Source organism: Canis aureus, chromosome 19, assembly GCF_053574225.1.
Source record: "Canis aureus isolate CA01 chromosome 19, VMU_Caureus_v.1.0, whole genome shotgun sequence".
Classification (NCBI taxonomy): Eukaryota; Metazoa; Chordata; class Mammalia; order Carnivora; family Canidae; genus Canis; species Canis aureus.
This window is the reverse complement of record NC_135629.1, coordinates 16,806,491-16,827,794: the sequence shown is the minus strand read 5'-3', so window position 1 is coordinate 16,827,794 and position 21,304 is coordinate 16,806,491.

Genomic DNA, 21,304 nt, shown 5'->3' with positions numbered 1-21,304 from the left:
ACCATTTACCATTCAAATGGTCATCAGAAGAAAGCTGGGGTAGCAATCCTCATATCAGATAAATTAAAGTTTATCCCAAAGACTGTAGTAAGAGATGAAGAGGGACACTATATCATACTTAAAGGATCTATCCAACAAGAAGGCCTAATGATCATAAATATTTATGCCCCTAATGTGGAACCCGAGAAGTATATCAATCAATTAATAACCAAAGTAAAGAGATACTTAAAAAAAAAAAAAGAGATACTTAGATAATAGACTAATAATAGGACTAATAGACTAATAGTAGAAGACTTCAGCACACACATTCACCAAATGACAGATCCTCTAAGCAGAATATCACCAAAGAAAAAGGGGCCTTAAATGATATAGTAGATCAGATGGATTTCACAGATATATACAGAACTTTGCATCTGAACACAACTGAATACACATTCTTCTCAAGAGCACATGGAACTTTCTTCAGAATAGACCACAAAGTGGGTCATAAATCAGGTCTCAACCAATACTAAAAGATTGGGATTGTCCCCTGCATATTTTCAGACCATAATGCTTTGAAACTAGAACTCAATCACAAGAAGTAATTTGGAAGAAACTCAAACACGTGGAGGTTAAAGAGCATCCTACTAAATGATGAATGGATCAACAAGGAAATTAGAGAAGAATTTTAAAAAACGAAAACTAATGAAAATGAACATACATTTAAAATATTTGGGATACAGCAAAAGTGGTCCAAAGAGGGAAATACATCACAATACAAGCCTCCCTCAAAAATTGGAAAAAACCTCCAATACAGAAGCTAACCTGGCATCTAAAGGAACTGGAGAAAGAATGGCAAATAAAACCTACACAAAGCAGAACAGAGATAATAAAGATTTGAGCAAAACTCAATGAAATAGAGACGAGAAGAACTGTAGAACAGATCAACAAAACCAGGATTGGTTCTTTGAAAGAATTAATAAGATAGATAAACCATTAGCCATCTTTATTAAAAAGAAAAAAGACTCAAATTAACAAAATCATGAATGAAAAAGGAGGGATCACAACCAATACCAAGGAAATACAAACGATTTTTAAAATGTGCTATGAGCAGATATATGCCAATAAATTAGTCAATCTGGAAGAAATGGATGCATTTCTGGAAAACCACACATTACCAAAGCTGGAATAAGAAAAAAATAAATGTGAACAGACCTATACCCAGGGAAGAAATTGAAGCAGTCATCAAAAACCTCCCAAGACAAAAAATCCCTGGCCAGATGGCTTTCCAGGAGAATTCTACCAAACATTTAAAGAAGAAATGATAATAATAATACCTATTCTACTAAAGCTGTTTTGAAGGATGGAAAGGGACAGAATACTTCCAAACTCATTTTGTGAGGCCACCATTACCTTGATTCCAAAAGCAGACAGGACCCCACCAAAAGGAAAATATAGACCAATATCCCTGATGAACACGGATGCAAAAATTCTCAACAAGATACTAGCCAGTAGGATTCAACAATACATTAAGAAGAGTGTTCACCATGACCAAGTGAGATTTACCCCTGGATGCAAGGTTGGCTCAACACTTGTTAAACAATCAACATGATAGATCATGTTCAACAAGAGAAAATACAAGAATATAATCCTCTCAATAGATGCAGAGAAAGCAATTTGACAAAATATAGCACCCATTCCTGTTTAAAACTCTTCAAAGTGTAGGGATAGAGGGGACATTCCTCAATATCTTAAAGCCATTTATGAAAAGCCCACAGCAAATATCATTCTCAATGAGGAAAAACTTAGAGCCTTTCCCCTAAGATCAGGAACATGACAAGGATGCCCCCTCTCACCACTGTTATTCAGCATACAGTGGTGAATACTTCTAGTACTAGAAGTCCTAGGATCAGCAATCAGACAAGAAAAAGAAGTAAAAGATGTTCAAATTGGCAAAGAAATCAACCCCCCTGTTCACAGATGACATGATACAGTATATAGAAAAACCAAAGAATTCCACCCCAAGATTGCTAGAACTCATACAGCAATTCACCAATGTGACAGGATACAAAGTCAATGCACAGAAATCAGTGGCATTTCTATACACTAACAATGAGATTGAAGAAAGAGAAATTAAGGAATCAATCCCATTTGCAATTGCACCCAAAAGCATAAGATAACCTAGGAATATACTTAAACAAAGAGGTAAAGAATCTATACCCTAAGAACTATAGAACATTTCTGAAATAAATTGAGGAAGACACAAAGAGATGGAAAAACACACCATTCTCATGGATTAGAAGAAAAAATATTGTGAAAATGTCTATGCTACCCAGGGCAATTTACACATTCAGTGTAATCGGTATTAAAATACCATGGACTCTTCACAGAGTTGGAACAAATAATCTCAAGATTTGTATGGAATCAGAAAAGACCCTGAATAGTCAGAGAAATATTGAAAAAGAAACCCAATGTTGGGGGCATCACAATGACGAATTTCAAGCTGTATTGCATAGCTGTGATCATCAAGACAGTGTGGTACTGGCACAAAAACAGATCAATGGAACAGAACAGAAAACCCAGAAATGGCCACTCAACTCTATGGTCAACTAATATTCGACACAGTAGGAAAGAGTATCCACTGGAAAAAGGACAATTTCTTCAATAAATAGTGTTGGGAAAATTGGACAGCCACGTGTAGAAGAATGAAACAAACTAGACTATTCTCTTATACAGCTGGGGGCATCACAATGCCAGATTTCAGGTTGTACTACAAAGCTGTGGTCATCAAGACAGTGTGGTACTGGCACAAAAACAGACACATAGATCAGTGGAACAGAATAGAGAACCCAGAAGTGGACCCTCAACTTTATGGTTAACTAATATTCGACAAAGGAGGAAAGTCTATCCACTAGAAAAAAGACAGTCTCTTATACCATACACAAAGATAAACTCAAAATGGTTGAAATATCTAAATGTGAGACAAGAATACATCAAAGTCTCTAGAGGAAAACATAGGCAACATCCTTTTTGACCTTGGCCACAGTAGCTTCTTGCAAGATACATCTATGAAGGCAATGGAAACAAAAGCAAAAATGAACTACTGGGACTTCATCAAGATAAAAAGCTTCTGCACAGCAAAAGAAATAGTCAACAAAACTAAGAGCCAACCTACAGAATGGGAGAAGATATTTGCAAATGACTATCACATAAAAGGCTAGTGTCCAAGATCTAGAAAGACATCAAATTCAACACCAAAGAAACAAAAAATCCAATCATGAAATGGGCCGAAGACATGAACAGGAATTTCTCCAAAGAAGACATAGACATGGCCAACAAGCACATGAGAAAATGCTCCACATCACTTGCTATCAGGGAAATACAAACCAAAACCACAATGAGATACCACTTCACACCAGTGAGAATGGTGAACATTAACAAGACCGGAAACAACAAATGTTGGAGAGGATGTGGAGAAAGCGTACCCTCTTGCACTGTTGGTGGGAATGTGAACTGGTACAGCCCCTCTGGAAAACTGTGTGGAGGTTCCTCAAGAAGTTAAAAATAGAACTGCCCTACGACCCAGCAATTGCACTGCTGGGGATTTACCCCAAAGACACAAATGTCGTGAAACACCGGACACCTCTACCCCAATGCTCACAGCAGCAATGTCCACATTAGCCAAATTGTGGAAGGAGCCACAATGTCCTTTGTCAGATGAATGGATAAAGCAGGTGTGGTATATACATAATGGAATATTACTCAACCATCAGAAGAGATGAATACCCACCATTTGCTTCGACTGGATGGAAGTGGAGAGTATTATGCTGAGTAAAATAAGTCAATCGGAGAAGGCAATCATCGTATGGTTTCACTAATACATGGAATATAAGAAATAATGAAAGGGATATTAAGGAAAAGGAGGGGAACTGAGTGGGGACAAATTAGAGAGGGAGACAAAGCATGAGAGACTCCTAACTCTGGGAAATAAGCAAAGGGTTGCAGAAGGGGAGGTGGGGCAGGGGGAATTGAGGAGAGCACTTGATTGGATGAGCAGTGGCTGTTATATGTTGGCAAATTGAATTTAAATAAAAATGTAAATAAAAAATAAAGTATTTGATAAGTTTACTTTTTTCTGATTATAAAAGAAATACATTTTAGGGTTTCTTTTTAAACTTTGTAATTGAGACTTAAGAAGTGAGACAGTAAGTATCAGCTCTCTTTGTGTATCAGAAGGTACATGGGATGCACAAGCTTGTCCCCTTCTCTCCCCTATCTTCTCCCTCCCCACTCTCCATTAAAAGAGTATGCATATGCTGACTGGACATTGGCATTAGTAGACATGCAGTTTTTATTAGTAACTAGAAAACAAATGTAATTTAAAACGGAAAAAAAAAAAAGGATTTTGCTTAACAAAAGACTATCCCTGCATGGCAGACTCAGGAGTAGACTGCCACCCAAATAGGAACAATGTTACATCGATAAACACTAAAAAGAAGTTCTCAAGTTGAACATCAGTGACCACTGAGTAAAGTGAGTTCTGGAACAATATTTAGAGTATTACATTAAATGACTCTCTTTGGAACAGCTGTATCTGGTTTATTTTGTTTTATGTTTGCTCAAGGAACTGACAGGAGATCAATTTACTTATTTTTGGTCACCCTTCACCAGAATGCAGACCCTCAGAACCAGGACATTATCTGTTCTGTTCCACTGCTTACGAAGTGCCTGGCACATTATAGGTTTTCAATATGTGTTGTGTGAAAGAACTAAATCCACAAATCTTCCTCACAGCTTTCAAATGATCAAGGTTGCCCTGGTCTGGATAAGTATTCCAGAGGTCTCACCTTTGATTTTTTTTTTTTTTTTTTTTTTACTTCCTATTAAATTCCATAGGCCCTGAGTTCTTTCTGGAAATTTTTCTGGGAAGGTTATCACACTATTTCCATGATGTTTTTATGTGCTCATCTTTTCTAGAAACTTTGAAGATATTTTAGTGCGAACTAGGAAGAAGGTTTATTGGCACTGTTAACCAAGTGTAATTTTGATCTGGATATGCTTTGTCTTAATATTTTAAAGCTGTATCCTTAGCCTCTATGATTATAGTACAAGGTGTCATGTTTAATTGCTTATGCCTTTTTCTTCTGTAGAGTGTGGCCTAAAGGACCTATATAAAATTCTTCATTTAGAAAAATTTCCCAACTACGTTAATGGGATGTACCTTTGTGGCCTTCTGCACTTTTTTTTTTTTTTTTTTTTTTTTAACAACAACAAAGTGGCAGTTTTGCTTCTGGGCACACCAACCATTCCTGAACACTGATCTGACTTCAAAAGCATTAAAAAGTATGCTGTGCTTTTGAAGTTTGGCAGAAAATGCACATAAACATATCCTAAGAGAGTACCATTTCTAAAAAGCCATTTGCTATTAAGCAGTTTCAAATTTTCTTTTATTTCTGTTTTCTTTTTCTTCTTCTTTTTTTAAAAATTTGATTTCATATTCTCTTTCTGTTTTGCTTGTACCTAGTTTATCACAAGGGGGACTTTTGATCTTAAAATTTTGTTTTCTACTTTTATTCTAACATTGTTTTTGTTTTAAATCATGTTGCCAAAACATTTCTGCTACTGTGTTTCTAAGAGTAGTTTCAAATGTGTAGCTCTTAGTAATGTTTATTTAACTGTTCAATCTTCATTTAGACTCTGGATAGCAGCCCTAGTGTAGGGGAAGTATAGAACAATAAGGAATCTTGCATCTGATTTAAGATTTTTAATAAAAAGTGAGAGTCAAAAGTAATTGCTGATAACGGAGAGTGGCAAAAGAAGAAAAGCAACCTGATGAATGTCCTATGTAAGATGAATGCAGAATCATTAGAATAAAAAGGCATGAGGTGGAGAGTATATCTGACGCTACATTAAGTCCAGTACAAATACCCAAAAGAAGGATAAGGGAATACAGCACACTGAAGCTCCAAAAGAGACATTAGGATCACAATATGGAAAGCTTTCCAGCACCTTGATAAATGGAAAGCGCTAAATTTTAACTCAAACAATTAAAATTCAGTATCATTTATAAATATTTAGTTTGGATTTGGATCAGTGGATAATTATTCAATATCATCTGTCAGAAAAAAAGTTCTTTTAAATTTCTACATACTTCATCTTAGAGAAGCCTAACAATAATGCTAAGATGCAGAAAGTACTGTCATTTTATATAAGAGGAGGTGAAGTGGGATCCCTGGGTGGCGCAGCGGTTTGGCGCCTGCCTTTGGCCCAGGGCGTGATCCTGGAGACCCGGGATCGAATCCCACATCGGGCTCCCGGAGCATGGAGCCTGCTTCTCCCTCTGTCTGTGTCTCTGCCTCTCTCTCTCTGTGACTATCATAAATAAATAAAAATTAAAAAAAGAAAAAAAGAGGAGGTGAAGCTCTGATATTTTAAATAACTTGAAAAATCGCACAGCTAGTAATTGTTCCAGTTGGAGTTTTATTTCCAGATGGTCTAATTCTAAATCCAGTGTCCTTTTCATTATATTCAACTTTCCTTGTTGGACCTATAGTGGCCAAAATAAATAAAATAGAGGTAGATAGCCATTGTGTGTTTCATTGAAATATTCCTGTAGATAAGAATCAGGATAAGCAGTGGTCATGAAACAGATAACGAAAATCAACAAAATACTTTCTGATTTCAGAAAAGTGCATCTGAAAACAATTTATAAATGCCATGTATATTTCTAATCTACACAATCCTGTTAGGATGTTCCTGACTTATACTTATTGCCTATCTTCCTGGTCTTAGGTAAGACAAATAGAATCAACAGTAAATGGAGATAGGCTCTTTTTATTAGAATAGGATCATATTATATATATTATATTATATATATAATATATTTGATGTATACATGCATATAGGTACACATTAAATACATGATATATATTTCTGAGTATAACTATGGGCACAGATTTTTAAAGGAATTTTGCTATTCAAACTCATATTTTATAAATATATTATCCAAAGCAGAAGGTGGAAATATACCAGAAAACAGTATGCTGGAAAGGTATCTGTTTTTTACCATTCCATTTGTCAGTTACATTGTGATGATACTTTTTAAGTATACGGATAGGATAGGATACTTTTTAAGTATGTGTATATTAAGTATAAATCATGGAAATATATCTTTAAAAATCTTTTATATGATATCCTTTAAATAAATATTTTAAATTTTATTTTCCTAATATGTTTTCACTTAGATAAAGCCAGCACAATGAAGTATAAATATTTTCTTTACTAAATACCGATTTGGTGTTACGTTTATTCTATAATCTCATCAGCTTGCATTCTTTTTCTTCCTTCATCTCCATCCCTTTCTCCTTATTTTTGAAAAGGCCATTATAAGCCAAGAAGAGAAAAAAAAATTGTTTTTTTTTCTTCTCTGCTTTACTTTTCATGTGCTTTGCGGTTACCTTGTATCATTGCCCCCATCAAGAGAGAAGGAAGACTTCCTTTTTTTGCTGTAATTGCTTACATCCAAAACATATTTAAACTAAAACTTTTCCCTTCCTAATGGAGTTTAATTCCCCTTCACTGTTTCAAATAAATAGGTTTCTGTCCATGACCTCAAAATCCAGTATATACTGAAAAATGCATCCCTGATTCTAATTCTTCATTTTACAGCTTCTCTCTGTTTTGTGTAGTTATTAATGTTCTCAATGATTATTTGTACAGCTATGTCATAGATTATGAATAACTATGGGCATATGCTCTTTGCCATATTTGAGGATGTAACCAGCACCGAAATCACTGAAATAGTAGGATGCATAGTGTGTAGAAAGGAAATGTTAAAGTGAATGAGAATACAAATTTGAGTCAGACTATTTGGATCTGAATCCTGGTTTTATCACTTATTAGCTCTAGGAAAATCAGTGAAGCTCTCTGTCCTTGATTTCATCAACTGTGGGGTGGGCATGTGAATTGTACCTACCTACCCCTTGGGTCAATTTAGGGATTAAATGAGTAAATATGAGTATATATAAAGCACAGAGAAAAATACTGACATAAAAGTGTTCAATAATAATAAAATTACTATTATTTTATTCATATATGTTTTATTGTTTTTTACCTGATATACTGATGATTTTCCTTGGATTTATGCAGTCTCAAATATTATGCTACATTTTACCAAGTTCGTGGGTTTGGGGAGTGATTTGCCTCAGTTAAACTATTAATCTATTGCTTCTTGGGAATCTTCTTATAAGAGAGTGGTCTTAATCTAATTGATAAAATATACTGAATTCAAGTCTATTGGTAACTTGTCTTACAAGAGTAATCATACTATATGATTCTGGGTTTATCTTTGGTCTAAGAAGATAAAATGAGGGGACACCTGGGTACCTCAATAGTTGAGCATCTGCCTTTGGCTCAGGGCGTGATCTCAGGTCCTGGGATCCAGTCCCACATCAGGCTCCCTGCGAGGAACCTATTTCTGCCTCTGCCTGTGTCTCTGCCTCTCTCTGTGTGTCTCTCATGAATAAAAAATACAATCTTAAAAAAAAAAAGACAAAATGAGGGCATTTGTATAAGATCAACACAGTTTGAATTTAAAGATACCAATTGATTGCAATTATTCTTTGAAACAACTAATAAATTTAATTTCTTTTATACCTCATATCATTAATCAGGCAATATGTGACACTCTTTGTGTCACTTGGAAAAGCAGCTGCATTTTTTAAAAATGGCAAGGTGAAAGAATATCAAAGACGACTCCATCAGTGTTCAAACCATACAGGAGATCATTTGTTTCCTGTGTATATTGTTTACTAGACACCTTTTGTTAGTGTTTTTAGTAACCGGGTGTAAAGGATGTACTAATTCACTTACACAATTGAAGAAAGTCCCCTAAATATCCAACTGTGAGCCGTTGATAAGTCATGGTATTGGCATAAAGAAGTAGGTATGACTGCACATGTGTGATTTATACATCTATTTCTGTGTTTTCTCCTGCCATCTGTACAGTAGCAGGGAAGCTGTACCACATGCTTCAATTTATTTAATGACCATATTTAACTCCCACATTGTTCCCAGGATGCAATAAAAGTATATTAATGATTACAAGGAAAACATTAATAAAGAAGCAAATCAGAGAGCTTGTGTGTTCAGCCAAAATGAACTTCCTATACCATGCTTCCCCATGTGAATATGGATCTGATTTAGGCTAAGTTTTCATTACCTTTTTTCTCCATTTGCAAGGCTGCTTGAATACTAATGAAAGCAAGGGGGTGTCAAGATGGGTAAACATGCAGTATCTAATACTGAAAGGTTTTCAGTAGTCCCACATGGAATTATAATAATTCCAATAAACACAGTGATTGGATATTAATAATAAGTATGTAAATGACTTACTCTTGAAAATGGCTATTCTTGGGATCCCTGGGTGGCGCAGCGGTTTGGCGCCTGCCTTTGGCCCAGGGCGCGATCCTGGAGACCCAGGATCGAATCCCACGTCAGGCTCCCGGTGCATGGAGCCTGCTTCTCCGCCTCTCTCTCTCTCTCACTGTGTGCCTATCATAAAAAAAAAAAAAAAAAAAAAAAAAGAAAATGGCTATTCTTCAAAGGTGAGTGGTATTTTTAAATTTTTTTTCATTGAGTGAATGGTTTGGAGAAATGCTGATTTCAGTGCTTATGTGCTCCTCGGGAATGAGGCCACTGGTTAAAATAAAAACAAAACAAATAATACAACAGTACAACTATGTAGGTTATTGAAAGTATTTTGTTTGCTAACATGCTGATTTACACACCCAAGCAAAAAATGGAAAAAGCTGAGAGTTCAGATAGATTAGAACAGAGCCTTCCTTTTGCAAATAAGCCATGATCATAATATATAGTGATGTAGTGTCAGATGTAGATTCTCTGAAATAAAATTCTCTTTGGGCTCATTCTCACTACTGAATTTTATGGAAGGAAGTGAATTCTCTAGTTGGACTGTTAGGCTTGTATTATAAGGAAATAAATGAATATTTAATGAGTTCCAACCACACATGAGGCCTCATGTTAGGCCCTTTGGAAAATACAAAATAAAAGACATAGTACCTACACTCAAGGTATTGGAACAGTTAGAGATATAAACCCATACCACAAAGTTTTAGAAACAATGTTGTCTTTGAAATCGGGGTTACATTTGAATCCTGGATCACCTATCACCTCAGTGAATTAGGCAATTTACTAAAATTCTTTGAATTTAATTTTCTTCTTATACAATAGGAATAATGAGACCTAACTTGTAGAACTGATATAAATGCAAATAATTAGTTACATGGTGCCATAAGCTAAAAAAAATTCACACAACTCTAAATTTCTCCAAATTTCTCCAAATATGTAAGTTCATTGTATTATAACTGAACCCTTGAAATTTTAACTGAACACTAGACTGATATGACTGAAAGAACCAAAATTGCAGAGGATCCAAGGATAAAAGTTAATTTCTCTAAAGTAGTGGTGGTATCAGGCAGGTAAGCATGCTGTGCTCCAGAAAGTCATTCAGGGATCTCAGCAATGTGATGATGGGTCAACTCTATTACTCTCTGTACCTATTTTTACCCACTTGAATGAGAAGGATAAATAAGTTTAGGACAAGTATTTTTATGAAGAAAAGCTAAACAAACAGACAAACAAATGACCTGGATTGGCCCCATTGATTCTGTCACATTCTGTTTGTGAGGATTTATTCACATGGTTACAGTTAGATACAAGAGGGTCTGTAATGCATAACACTAACTACATGACCATATGTCCAAGCATAAGGAAACATAGATTTAGGGAGTGCGTTCATTTGCCATATTTGTTCACTGTTTCACAATAATAATGCAGCTGAATTTTGAAATTTTGTTTCTGCCTGTAGATAACTTCTAAATTTATGTATCCAGGCTCTTTCCCTCTTCTAAGCTCCATAGTAATCATTTCTTCTGCCTTACTTAAAATCCCTTGTTGTAGATCTTAAAGGCATCTCATACTTAACAAGCACACATCTTATCCCTTGATCTTCTTTGTAACTCTGATAATTTTTTTGGTTGGTTCTCTACATCAGTGGAACATTCAGTCAGGCAAACCAGACCTATTGCCCTCATGAATCTTGCTCCTCCAACTCCCATAGCCAACTGAACACCAACAATTGGAGCTTTTGCCTTCTAAATATAACATAAATTTGCCTGCCTCCCTCCTTTTCCACTACCTCCACTCATAAGCCATGATACCATCATCTCTTACCAGATACAAAGTAATAGTTTACTCAGGTTCATCTTTGCACACCATCAATATTATCTATACCAGAACCAGAGATGATGTGAGTGGAGTTTGTTTCATTTTCATTATACCCTGAAAACCTGCTACCATACCCCTACTTAAAATTTCCCAATGGCTTCCTAGTGCTCTTTGTTTAAGACCAAACAAAAACCTTTGGTGTATTGCACAAAGTGTTCCATGTACTGGGTCCTGCCTATATATGCAGATTCATTTCATATGTTAGATTTCTTGCTCTTCCTCTTCTACCAACCTTTTGTGTATTCCTCCTAAATTCTATGCTATCACCCATTACAGTATCTTTTCACATGTGATTTTCTCTACCCTTGTTCTTTGCTACCTTTTTCAACTAATTCACTCCTATTTATTATACAGATTTCAGTTCAATAGCTAATTCCTAAAGGAAACTTTCTCTGGTCATCTTGATATTGTCAAATTTCCTTCTTATGTACATTCAGAGTACTAAAAACAGAAGATATAACAAACTTATGAGGTATATTTTGGAGATGTTGCCCTCAGCTCCTCCTCAAAGGAAGGTATCCTATTGTGGGGAGGCAGTCAGAAGACATCCTCCAGCTGTCAACTTCTTCAAGATGCACCTGAGCTTCAGAGAGCTGCTCCACCCAAGGTCACAACATGCCAAAAAATAGCCCAAACAAAGTCACTGAACAAGGCAAAGGGGCAGACATCTTCCATCTTGGCCATACAGAAGGTATTTGCAATAGGTAATACTCATTCTAGAGCCCCCTCTACTTAATACTGTTGGCCAAGACTAGGTCAGGCAGGCCTACATTACAATTTAGGTTCTTCTGCACAACCCTGCTTCTACCTCCTTCCCTTCACAGATATTAATTCGTAAAAAAATAAATTATTGAATTCCACACTCCACTCAGCGTGTGCTTCCTAAGAACCCAATCTGTGATCAGAGCTGAGAGAAAGAGGAAATGTAGCTTCAAGGATGTATTTCATAATAATCACATAGCTCTGAATAGAATTTCACAATATTCAGATGACATCTGCATGTTCTTTTTGATACCTGGTGCAACTTTGTAAAGTTATCAAGTCACAGAGGAAATTGAGGCTCTGGAAATTAGTTTCTTTCCTGAAGTTATCCAGCTCATTAGAATTATGAATCTGGAGCTCAGAATAGGAGTCATAGATTGGGAGTTTTCCAGGTAAATTTCCTGAAAGTTATACTGCTAGGATGGGAGAAATGGGACCGCATGTGAAACCTTCTGTCTCTAACTAAGCAAAGGTTCTTTACATTTCACCATAATGCCAAGAAAAGGAAAGTTAAAGCCATCAACTGTGTCAGATGTTTGTGTGGTTAAAGAAAATGAAAGAGAATAATATAACTGATAAATGGCAGAAACTTCCTAAAGTATGCCTAGAATTTTTAATCTAAAGGTTGTGAAAGTACTGGTATACTCCAAGACTCCTGCAATGAGCCTATCCTGAGATTTATTTCCCTTTTTTTGGGGGGGGAAGCTTAAAAAATATATTGGCGGTACATGCCATTTTTTCCAAGAATTCTACTTGTGAGGAATGTATATATCCCTCAGCAGAAAAGGTGGAAGAATGTGAAATACAAGAATATTTATTGAGGACACCTACGATGAGCACTAATATTACACCGTATGCTTACTTAACTAGAAATTAAGTAAAAAACTTTTAAAAGGATATTTATGGAAGTATTACTAGAAATAAGAAAAAATGAAAAATTTAAACGTCCAAGAAAAGAATCAGTTAATAAATTTCTACATAATGGAAAACTATGTAGAAATTATAGTAATTTTTAACAGAAAGATATTCATGATATATATATTTAATTGAAATACAGTTGACAATGTTACATTAGTTTCAGATGTACAACATAGTAATTTGACAAATCTATGTATTATGCTATGCTCACCAGTGTAGCTACCATCTGTCACCACACAATGCTATTACAATACCATGAACTATGTTGCCTATGCTGTATTTTTCATCCCTATGACTTACTCATTGAATAGCTAGCTAGAAATGTGTGTCTTCCACTCTCCTTCACCCACTTTGCCCATTCTCCCTACTGCCTCCCCTCTGGCAACCATTATTTTGTTTTCTGTATTTATGGGTCTGTTTCTACTTTTTGTTTACTCATTTTGTTTAATTTTTTAGATTCCACATATGAATGAAATCGTATAGTACTTGTCTTGCTCTTTCTGACTTATTTCACCTAACATAAAATTGTCTAGGTCCTTTCATGCTGCAAATGGCAAGGTCTTATTCTTTTTATCACTGAGTAATATTCCATTGTGTATATATACCACATCTTCTTTATCCATTCATTTGCTTCTGGACACTTGGATTTCTTCCATATCTTGGCTATTGTAAATAATGATGCTCTAAACATAGGGGTGCATGTGTCTTACTTAATGTTTTCATTTTCTTTGTATTCATACCCAGTAGTGGAAGTACTGGATCATATAGTTTTCTATTTTTTATTTTTTGAGGAACCCCTGTACTATTTTCCACAGTGGCTGCACTAGTTTACATTCCCACCAACAGTGCTTGGGTGTTCCTTTTTCTCTACATCCTTACCATTCTAACTGGTGTGAGGGGATATTTCATTGCTGTTTTGGTTTGTATTTGGCTGGTAATTAGTGTTGTTGAGCATCTTTCCATGCGTCTATTGGCCATTTGTATGTCTTCTTTGAAAAAATTTCTATTCAAGTCCTCTGCCCACTTTTAAAAAATATTTTATTTATTCACACAGAGAGAGTCAGAGACACAGGCAGATGGAGAAGCTGGCTCCTCCTAGGGAGCCTGATGTGGGACTCGATCTCCGGACCCCGGGCAGATGCTCAACCACTGAGCCACCCAGGCATCCCTCTCTGCCCATTTTTAATCAGAGTATTTTTTTATGTTGAGTTGTATGAATTCTTCATATACTTCACATATTAACTCCTTATCATATATGCCTTTGCAAATACTTTCTCCCATTCATTCAGTTGCCTTTTCATTGTGTTGCTAGTTTTCTTGACTGAAAAGCTTTTTCATTTTGGTGTAGTCCCATTGGTTTATTTTTGCTTTTGTTTTTTTTTGCCCGAGGAGACATATCTAAAATATGTTGCTATGGCCAATGTCATAGAAATTACTGCCTATGTTTTCTTCTAGGATTTTTATGGTCTCATGCCTCACAGTTAGGTCTTTTATCCATTTTTAGATGTGTGTGTGTATGGTATTAGGAAGTGCAACAGTTTCATTCTTTTGCATATAGCTGTCCAGTTTTCCTAGTACCATTTAGTAAAGAAAATGTCTTTTTTTCCAATTGTATATTCTTGCCTCCTTTGTCATATATTAATTGACCATATAAGTATGGGTTTGTTTTCAGATTCTGTATTTTGTTTTGTTGTTCTATATGTCTATTTTTGTACAAGTGCCATGCTGTTTTGATTACTATATCTTTGTAGTATACCTTGAAATCTGGGATTGTGATACCCTCAGCTTTGTTCTGCTTTCTCAAAATTGCTTTGGCTTGAGATTTATTTCTGTTTATGAATAGATTTTTTTTTATTTTTTTAAGATTTTATTTATTTATTCATGAGAGACCCAGAGAGAGAGAGAGAGAGAGGTAGAGACATAGGAAGAGAGAGAAGCAGGCTCCATGCAGGGAGCCTGAAGTGGGACTCACCCTGGGGCAAAGGCAGGCACTCAACCACTGAGCCACCCAGGCATCTCTGTTTGTGGATAGATAGTTCAACATATGGCATACAGACAAATAAAATCCTGAAGACTTTTTTCAGAAATCACTTTCTTTATATAACTTTGTTCAAATATATTAGATAAACATTCAAATAAAGTCTCACTCAATCAAAAACTTGAAAGAGAGTGGGGATGGTTAGTTCCCAGTAGATGTAACAGTATGGTCTTCTAGTGTGTAGGATATCCTAGACCACATTCATCAAAATTGGTTATTTCTAAATAATTTTCTGGTCTGTCTCAAAACATCTGAGTCATTATACTGCTGTGCTTTAAAGATTCAGACCAAATTAAGAGACTAAATGTTAAGCAACTGAAATAATGTTAAGCAATTGAAATAATATTAAGCAATTGAAATAAGCAATGTTAAGCAATTGTAAAAATTTGTTTTTCAAATAGAGGTGGTTTTTCACCAAAATGTGTGTATATGTGTGTATTTTGGAGGATGACAGTAGATGGTATTTTTTTACTTCAGGAGAGAGACATATCATTTAGAATTCTTTCTTTTTAATAACAACAAAAAATTCACAAACCCAGACTGCCTTAAATGATAAGAAAGATACAAGACTGGAAATTAAAAGGCTAGGAAAGACTCAGGGTTGGTTAATTCAGAGCTAATTATGCTTTTTGTGTAAATACTCTGCCTTAGTTACTATTGCTTCATCTTAAAGCTATTATCTTTTGAATTTTGAGATGACTGCCCATAGCTACTAGAGTAATACACTTCATTTCTATCCAGTGAGAGACATGTACACTCTACAGGAATTAATTTGAGCAGTTTCTCAATTTTCCCAGAGATGATATAGCTGGTACAATTTTTTATGAATAGGAAATATTAATTAATCACATATTACATATGTCTTTGGAACTTAGGTCTTCTGTTGTCTAGCCTGGCTAAGAAGGGTTGGCTGGAAGTGGAAAAGCTAATTGAACCAGATTGAAGCTATGTTAGGAAGGAGAATGGAGGATACATTTTGGGTAGGCAGTCAATAAAAGATAGAGCTTTTGTAATTGCATCTCTTGAAATTCTACCACAGGACACTCCCTTTTTTATTTATTTTACATCTGGAAACATTGATCCTCATTTGTCACTACTTCATTTATAGATTGGTATTTTAAACCATCTGACTTAGTTCACCCTGCTGGTTTCAGTAACAGTCCTTAAACATTATTTATCTTGGTTTAATTCACATTTGCTCAGCAGTTGTCTTCTGACATGGCCCTTTCTCATTCACTTTTCATTTATTAAGCAGCAGATGTATGACATTGTTTGGTTTAGCTCTTTCCAATTCAATTCAACTACTTCAAATGTTTGCTTCAAATCATCCTTCTTCATTGAGCCGTCTTCATCCTATAATATTCTCTTCCTCCCACTTGTGTACATTAGCAATAATTGTATAATGGGATTCAATTTCTTTTATCTCCCATGCGTTCAGAAGTCATCTGACATCATTTGCCTCCATCTTTTTTGGGTCCATTCAGAGATTATTTATCTTTATTTTTTTTTCTCTCACGGAAAAATCATGAACTTAATGCCACATGTTAGTCTTTTTGGTAGGCCACTATTTCTAATCAAGAAGTTGGGCATTTATTCACGAACATTTTTGAGACTTCTCAGCTTCAATTGAGCTAGCAATATATTTTCATCACATCAGACAAATTCTACAAAAAATACTTTAATGTTAAAAATGGAAATGAAATGAAGTGACCAAGGACATCCTTGGGGTAGATTACTTAAGCTATATTTTTAAAATATTGTTTCTGGATAACTCTCTACATAAGACTGCAGTGATATTTTCAGACTCTACTTTTTAATCCTCTACCTCTGAAAAGAAACAGTATTAAATATTTTATGAGGTTCTACAAGTTGTTTATACCTCAGTGATGGCTTTTGCCTTCAATTCAAAGCATCCACAAGTACAAGGTATAGATTTGTTCTATACATAAGCATTGAAACTTGCCTGTCCACAAAATACCCTACAAGATATCCTTTCCAATTTCAGGTAAAGTTTAATGTTGAAAGGTGTATAGGTAAAGTGGGTTATAGCTTTATTATTACATGATGGAAAAATTATGTTAATTTAATAGCTAATGTACATTGTCCTTTTTCAGTTATATACCAAAACCAGTCACCCTTATAGTTTATCACTGCATTCAGGGATTTATGTTTTAAAGAGTCTGTTTGGTACTATTTCAAAAGGTTTATGTATTTTTGACAAAAAGAAACCATTTGCTTAAATCTTTTTCTCTCCTGGTGTTCTACTTAAAATTCAGTTAAGTATTTAAATCACTTTTATAACTGAGTGTTATCCAGTAGTAACTTCCAATTAAAACTTCTTAGAATGTTGCAGGAGAGTCTACTAAGAAACCTAGGTTTTCTGAAATAGATATATTCACACATATAAACTCTAAGATTAGGGTTCCAGATTATGTAAACCATTTGGTTTTAGATATAAGACTTTTAGCAATTCTACTTCAGACTGTTACTGATGCCATAAAGACCCATCTCTTTTAGTGATTTAGTAACATGTTATGATGCTTACCTGGCTAGATATGTAAACAATGGTCATAGTATTACTAGATAATTTCTACAAGCTGTCATCAGTTTTTAGACCACTGGCATGATACTGAGGTGATAAAACCTTTTCTGGTTCACAGAATCTTTGAGAATTCCCCTGATTTAGCGACACCTGTGAGTACATCATGAACACAGAATATGTCCCTTTCATTGACTGATACAAAGAATACTATAATAGAAATGTTTCAATATTGCCTTTCAAAATACAGTTGACCCTTGAATAACAGGGGAGTTAGAAGCACCAAACCCCCGTCCTGTGTGTAACTTTTGACTTTCCCAGAAGTTAGTTACTAATAGCCTATTGTTGACTGTCAGCCTTACTAATAACACATATTTTGTATGTTCTATGTATTACACACTATATTATTATAATAAAATAATCTGGGGAAAATAATTTTTTAAGAGAATGTTACTCAGAAATCAAAAGAAAGAGAAAATACATTTACAGTACATTACAGTATTTTTTGAAAAAAGAATCCACGTATAAATGAACCCATGTAGTTCATTTATACATGGAGTATAAATGAGAGTAGAGTCAGAGGTTTATGGCAGTGGAGTCAGAGGTTTATGGCAAAAAGAGACTTCCAGTAGAGTCAGAGGTTTATGGCAAAAAGAAAAATAAGGACCCTTCAGTGAAAGTTTTCCCATGGAGTTAAATTTGTTTTATTTAAAGAAGTCCCTTCAATTTTCAGATTATGTTTTTACTTGGTGACTTTTTTTTAAGGAGTAAAACTATGACAACAACCCTGTCTTAGTTCTGGCTGCTAAAAGAAAATACCATAGGAAGAGGCTAGGGAGCTATTTGGAACCTTTTAATAAAGACATTAATCTCATTCATGAGGGCTTCATTCTTTTGACCTAATCACATCCTGAAGGCCCCACTTCTCAATATTATCACATGAGAATTTAGTTTCAATATATGCATTTTGAGAGGATACAACAGTCTGTAGAAGACCCAATTAAAAATACTACTGAAATACTTATGAAATACAATTTTTGAAACTGCTGTGGTAAGACATTAAGATTTCTAAAAATTGACTATCATTCTTCATATAATACCAACCACTCAACTTCATGTCAATTCCAAGTCTGACCATGAAAAGGAGACAAGTAGGGAGAGATGCAATATATTCTAGTGGTCACTGTGGTTCATTACAATTCTATTTTCATTTTAGACCCTCACATATTTGCTCCTAGACTTTTGAAAATGACAAATAGTAACTATGGTTATTAGTGATGGTGATTTAATGCATTTCACTCAAATACCTTAAAACACTTTATAGTCATAGTCTACTGCTAGTATTAAGTCAGTTTTAATGGCTTCATAAAACAATTTTTTTGTGGAGGTGAATGGCTATTGTTCTAATTAATAATTTTAATCTTGAAACTCAACAATTATATTTTCTTGTTTTTTTTTAATTGAGTAATTTATGAAGTTATCATAAAATGTAATCAAAATGCCCTTTTCAGTATTAGGTTACTAAAGCTCAGTTATGTGTTTTATTGTTTTATATGTGTACGTGAAGACTTCTTAGAAAAATTTTGAGTTCCTGAAAGACAGAATTGGTTATTTTTCTTTTATGTCAAGCAGTGAATCCATTTTAGGTCTAGTGGTAATATTGGAGCTCAGAAAACACTTTTTGTATTGTGTAATAATAAGCTTATCTTTGAGAGCTTCTCTTATTTTCAAAAGATCTGGAAGTCTTAATCTAGATATCATAGAAAAATAAAAATAAAGATTTTCTAAGTGTCCATTTCTCTCTTTTTTAAAAAAGATGTATTTATTTATTTATTTGAGAGAGAGAGAGAGAGAGAGAGAGAGAGAGAAAGAAAGAGAGTGTGAGTGCCTGAGCAGGGGCAGGGCTGAAGGAGAAGGAGAGAATCTCAAGCAGACTCCCCACAGCACAGAGCCCCAGCCAGGGCTCTATCTCATCAGATCATGACCTAAGCTCAAATCAAGAGTCAGACACTTAAAGTGAGCCACTCAGATGCCCTAGTAAATGTGCATTTCTGTCCCAAAGACTGAAATAGAGTGAAAGAGATTCATGAATAGAGAAATTAGTTTCAGTACAATTTTCTAATTGTCTATGGTGTGTTGAGAATATATATCACAGTTTTACTACTAAATTTTAGGATCATATAAACTGTGCTATTCTTATTAATGCCTTTCAACACTGGGTCAATAATATTATGATCACTATATAGTTTAATAAATAAAAGAAAACTCTATTTCCACAGTATCTAAGAAACTGAGTATCTAAAAACAAGTTTTGACCATATGTAGTATCTTAAACTATAATATAATTAAGAAAACTTATTTTTCACTGTCTTCATTTCTTTTCATTTCAAAATTTTTCACACAAGCCAGCCTATCCACAGGATGGCATTTAATTTTTTTCCATATTATGAGACTTTTACTCTTAAACCACTACAGAATTTGCTCTTCAACCATCTGGAAACCTTAAGATCCAAGCATTGAAAAGAACTCTATGCTAGTTTTGGGACTTTTCTAGAGATTTATTTCTTCACTGCTTTTCTTTCTATGCTGTCTCTTTTAAATGACTGTAAAAACTTTTTAAAGTATTCATTATACTATATTTTCATACTTGACTTTGAAAAAAACATGTATTTTAATAAGCATAATAATATTATTCCTTTGAATAAACTTCCCACATTTGGTAATGATTTCCAAAATCATCTCAGTAGCTATTTTTAATGCTCTGTGGGTTTGTGTAGTCAAATGGTATATGCTTAATCCATTGTGACCAATTTTATCTATGTAAGTGCAAAAAGTATTAACACACAAAAACCCCCTTAATTCTATGATCAATGAGTCTACAGTGCTATAGAATATTCATATGGTGACTCTGAGTATCGTAACAGTCTTTCCTTTCTCTTTATAAAATTTTATAAAATCGACTTCTTTGAGAACAGAAAGCCATCTATCTCCACCAATTTTTGTTTTCAGTATTTACTGAAGGATTTTTCCCCTTTCTGCCAAGGCCTTCCAAATTTACCAATGACCCTGATCTGCCAGAAGGTAATACTTAATGCCTCAGAGTTTCCTGAGAGGCTTTTTAAGCATTGTTTCCTCATATGAAGTACAACCCAGGTCCCTTAATGGTGAGCTTGTCACAGCAGATTAGCTGAGTCTTATATTAAAATGTGACATTTCTGGTTGTGTTCACAGTTACAAATTCAGTTTGTCCAATTATATCCTAGTAAAAGAATGTGTTTTTGTAGAACCTAAGAAATAACTGCATTGCCATAAAAAGTAAAGGAACCCAGTGAAGGCACCTTGTATAAATTCTTACCAACGTATCAAGGTAAGACAGAATCAAAATCTGCCATTTTATGCATATAAATACTTTCAATGCTTATTTACTTTTATCAGCAAAGAAACTGTTTTTCAAAAGCAAAAGTCATAGAAACTTTTTTCATTTACTTTAGTGCCTTTACCACTCCTAAGTCAGCACTTTTCATTCTATGATTTATTAAATCTTGAAAATTTACAAACTTTTACTAATGAAACAAATTTTCTATAGACTTTTAAATTTTTAATTTTTTTTCTTTTCTGTTGAGAATTATATTTCATTAAAAATTACTTTTGTCTTCATTTATAGATTTTGGTTCACTGATAATTTGAATTATTTCTTATTTGACATCAATTTACTTCTTAAAACATAAATATTCTATCTTTCTTCTTATTTAACTAAAATG